The following is a 5,397-nucleotide window of genomic DNA, read 5'->3' on the forward strand; positions in this document are numbered from 1 at the left end:
AATCAATACAATGCATGATAAGGAATGTATTAGTTTTGAATAGTTAAAACTATTTTGTGCGTCAAAATTTGACAACGTTTGGAAATAAATTTTACACATTTTGAATATATTAAAACCTGTTTACGCAAATTTAAAGGTTGAGAAAATAAACAGTTTTTATACGATAGAATAATCTACCCAATAGATGCCAACCGGCTGAACAGGAATGCAGGAAGCCCTGTCATGATATGAGATATTAAAGTTTGTGTTGTCAAGAGACAAGCTTCTAGACTGATTTACAGATTTTCGGAATTTAGACAGATATTTGATTAGATAATAATTGCAAATATTAATGTTATACACTATGTATTCATTAAATACACTCAATTGTTTTTAAAGTGAAGAAAAGCTCTCCAAACCATTTCTTCATTTCATAAATATATTGATAAACAAGATGGAATTTACCTGAACTTTATAACGTCCGCATAAAGTATCAACTTAGTCTGGTTAATATTCTAAACAAAGGAGACTTGAATTGTGTCGTTATTTAAGAAATGAGTTTTAGCAAGATCGTGTTTAACATCATTTTATACATGATGGGTGGTTATACGTCGGGCGTAAATAATTCACGAGGGCGCAGACATATAACAGCCCGAGTGTATAAACAGTGTCAAAAAACGGTTTTGCTATTCTAATATCGGTCTATATTTTATTGTAAAATTTAAATGAAATATTATAGAAATGTTTATTTGCGCATGCACGGCGCCAAAAGGTAGGTAGTCACGCTCCTTATTTAAACATGCCAGGACTGGAACTGGTAATACCTCTTGAAAAATAATTCCATTAGCGCGCAAATGATTGCGGCTAATAACAAACTCCGTGTGTGTGTGTGCGTGCGTGCGTGCGTGCGTGCGTGTGTGTGTGTGAATTAGTTAAGACAATTATGTTATGTGACATTTCGTTTTAAACATATTTATAAAAAAAAATATTTGATCAAATTTGAAAGCGCTATTTCTCAATGAGGAATGGAGCTAAATATCACGGCGACGTGACGTCAACATATTATCTTTATGATGACTAAAATGTTATTTATCATATCAGAATTTAAATTATTTAAGAAATAATATATCTCATCGGTGATTTGTCGCTGAATAAATCACTGTTTGGAGTTCAGATGCGAAGGAATTATATCACGAGGGCGCAGCAAATCACTAAATGTGATATATTATTTCGATTCTAACACGTTATCAAGGACTTTAAAGTACACCCTTGTCGGTATGCATTAAATATTTGCCCGTTTTCAATCAGGTTCTTTTCCATCGCGCCACTACGCCGCTTGACGCTTTGACGTAATCGTTGTGACGTCAGAACAGTGAATTGTTATTTAATAATTCACTGTTTCCAGCCTTCATTGTTTAACAGGAAATTAAATCGGATCGTGTTAGAATTAATCGTAGAATGTACGTCATACTCCCAAGGAACGTAAAACGTCATAGCTGAATATAAATACGACATAAGAAATGACAAATAGATGACGAACGATGTTTCTCATTACAGATCTGATGAAGCCGTTCTGCGCATGCCCGGGAGTGATTGGAGCGCACGACAAAAATACGCAAAATTTTGCATGTTCGCGCGCATTTATTGTATAATATGTATAGTATATACTAACTAAATGTTAGGGTTAGTATCACTATAGTTGCAAATATGTACATTTAAGATACTTTTAGTTCAAATTGCTTGAATCCGGTATATATCGGTGTCTGTAATATATCACAAGATCTGTTTCAAGTTACAGCGTTTGGTGGATGTTGTCAAGGATGTGGAAAACAATCCGTGATATCATGTTAGAATCAAAATAATATATCTCAGAAAGTGACTTTCTCTGAAAAAATCATTTATTGTATTTCATATGCGTAGTTTTACGTCACTCGGGCTGCACCCATATAGATCTATCTTGATATATATTCTTCGCATCTGAACTCCAACAAACAATGATTTTTTTTTCAATTGACAAAATCACTGCTTTGGATATATTATTTCTTAATTCATATTTTACGGACATTGCTATCTACTTTCATTTTTGAATTTAATGTTCATGTGGGGGTTACATATCGTAAATGTATCATGTGGGAGGTACGTATCGTGTCCATCGCATGTAAAGTTAATATTATTTTTACACAACATAAATGTTACATGTTAATTTCGAGAAAAAAAGATACAAAATCAACATGAAAATCCATTCGTGGTGAACGTAAAATATTTTACATATCAATAAAAAATGTCATTAAGTGAACTATTAAATTTTCTGGTCTGAACTAAAGCATTTTTCTCCATTTCTCTTTCTTTTTTTACCTTTTCATTGATACATTTCATCTTAGAGTATTAGATAATTATGTATTTGTTATATCATTGCAATGTTTCTATGTAAGCACGATGTTCTCGTGTATGTTTTATATATCAGTCTTGGACCAATGCGACCACCCTAAACAACAAAGTTAAGATAATTTGATTAATGACACTATCAATCAGTTCGGAGGAAATAGATGCAATATTGCGTAACAGAAATATAAAGTATTTCTGGGAAATTAATAATAATACGTTGTAGATCTATAGTTATGAATACACTTTAAAATTTTGTTTAGATTAGAGTTTTGATTGTAAACATAGATTTATATTCTGTACGGAACATGATTTTATATTTTTACTGCAGTCAAATAAGTCTATATAACAGATTTGTGACTTTTTTGCCGGACCCTTCTCTTTACGGGTTTACGAGCATATTCTACCCTTTGTTGGTGAACAGGGAGACAAAAGTTTTGACTGGCGGTGTTCTGAGTTGGTCCGATTTACAGGTGTGACTGTACATAAATTTATGCACAAGAGTGGTGAAAAAATGTATATGTTTTGTATGCACTTAAAACATATGAGTTTATCAGCCATGCTTAATATTACATTTTGTGAATATTCTATGTGGAGTTTACAGGGTGTCCCAAACAACATGCACGTACTTTTATTGATAGATATAGATATTTTTATTAAATATGAAATGATGTAAATAATATAACTCGTACTATGCAAAGTACATGCAGTTAGAATTCTAACTACTAGTATGTTTCACATCATAATTTTACAAAATCGGGTTGTACAATGTTATTGTATGATCATGTGAACCATTTTTTTGAATAACTACATTAAGTGTTTTTCCAAGCTGAAACATTCTTGGACAATTTTGCACGTATTAAAATCCAATTTTCTGATCTCTGTACTTATTGTCAGCTTAAGTGCATGCAAACGTGAGTGTGGCGGGACACATAAGTACCACAGAAGAAGGGAAGGGGAAAAAGTCAGAGACCATTCAGTTGCAGAGTTACCCATAATGTGATGTCATTGATTAACATCGTAAGTCCGAGGAATGAGACCATTCAGATGCTGAGTTACCCATAATGTGATGTCATTAATTACGTCATATGTCCGAAGAATGAGACTATTCAGTTGCTTAGTTCTAGAATTAGACGATAACTATGGATTGTAAGATGACGTTGACGATGAGGAAAATGAGTTTCTGTCTAAAAGATTCTGTATATTTTCTGACAATGTGGTATTTCTGTATTCTTTTGTTTGTGTTGTATGTGACAAAGTTTGCTATTCTTAATGCTTTTATATGATGCATGTAAAAAAAAATACATTCTGAATGCTTTAAGTTGGCATGTGTTGAAAAAATAGATATTTGATGCAACTGACCTAGGTTATGGCAAAGTAATATTAATTACCTATTATGCGACTGTCGTAGGCTAGGAGTAATGTAATGTTATTACTGTCGTTGGCTAGAAGTAATGCAGTGTAATTACTGACGAAAGATAGGAGTAAAGTAATGTTAAGTTTCAAATTAGCTACTGATTTAAGATAGGTAAGTCTTAGAGCCAAATGGTAAGTTATTCCTAGTCTGCATAAGGTCAGGTGAACACCATTGTTGGATAGGCTTTTGGAAAAGCAATATTATTGCACTTTCCTAGTGTTCGACAAACGTGCCTTAACGTCGGCTAGGATTCAAGCAAGCAAGGATATTTCCCAACAATCGAATGACGTAGGCTATTGGTAAATCATGTTAATTTCCTAATAAACGACTAACTTACGTTAGATGAAAACAAAATGAATTGCCTACTATTTGAGTTGACATGGTTGGATGTAAAGCGACTTTTCTTATTGATATATGATTATATAACTTTTTGGGAAATTCTATATTCACTTGCTTTTGAATTATAACTTCTTGCACTGTCCGTTCGTCCATGCGTGCGTGCGTTCGTGCGCAAGACAGAGAATCCTAGCTCAAAGGTCAAGGTCACGCTTAGAAGTCAAAGTTTAACATGGTCTGTTTCTTGTCTAATCCATAAATCTGCCACTTATCCAGGTATCTGAAAATATTTTGACACATGTTAACCATACTGAGAGGGTTTGTCGTGCTTATGACCCGGGTCTCTCAGGTCAAAAGTCAAGGTTACAAAATGAATCATACCTAAACTTTTCTGGTATATTTTGCACAGACAACTGTAGAATTCTTAGGCACACTCCGGGGTCATTTGTCATTAATAATGACAGCTCTTGTTTAATATGTAAATGGTTTGATGATGTTGCTAATTAACTAACAAATGGGTCTTCCCCATGCTGTTTTCAGTATTAATTTTCAAGATGTAACACAAAACGTTCTAGATGTTTTACTGTACAATTTTTGTAGTTATTATACCTCCATATACAAAGCTATATTGGAATCACGGATGTCCGTCCGATGGTCCGTCCGTCCGTCGTGTCCGCTCTATATCTTCTTCAAGCGGAGGTCAATGGTCAAATAGTTTAACCTTATGTCTTTTCCATATTGTCTAAATCTCTTGGAAGATTTTCGTAAAATAAGATCAGTTATATACCACACTAAGACGACGCGCACAGCACAAAACCGAAGCCAGTAGGTCAAAGTTCGATGTTACACTTGGAGGTCAATTGTCAAATAGCTTGACTTCATCTCCGCTCTATATTGTTTAAATCTTTTTGGAGGATTTTCGTAAAAATAAAATCAGTTATTTACCACACTAAGACGACGCACACAACACTAGGTCTAAGATCAAGGTTACACTTTGAGGTCAATTGTCAAATAGCTTGACTTCATCTCCGCTCTATATTGTTTAAATCGCTTGGAGGATTTTCGTAAAAATAGAATCAGTTATTTACCACACTAAGACGACGCACACAACACTAGGTCTAAGATCAAGATTACACTTTAAGGTCAATTTTCAAACAGCTTGACTTCATGTCCACTCAGTGTCTTCTTAACCACTGGAAAGATTTTCATAAAACAAGAATCAATTGTTTATCTCATCAGAACGACATGCAGAGCGTACAATCCATTTCATTAGACCCAAAGTT

This window comes from Mercenaria mercenaria, chromosome 19, assembly GCF_021730395.1.
Source record: "Mercenaria mercenaria strain notata chromosome 19, MADL_Memer_1, whole genome shotgun sequence".
Classification (NCBI taxonomy): domain Eukaryota; kingdom Metazoa; phylum Mollusca; class Bivalvia; order Venerida; family Veneridae; genus Mercenaria; species Mercenaria mercenaria.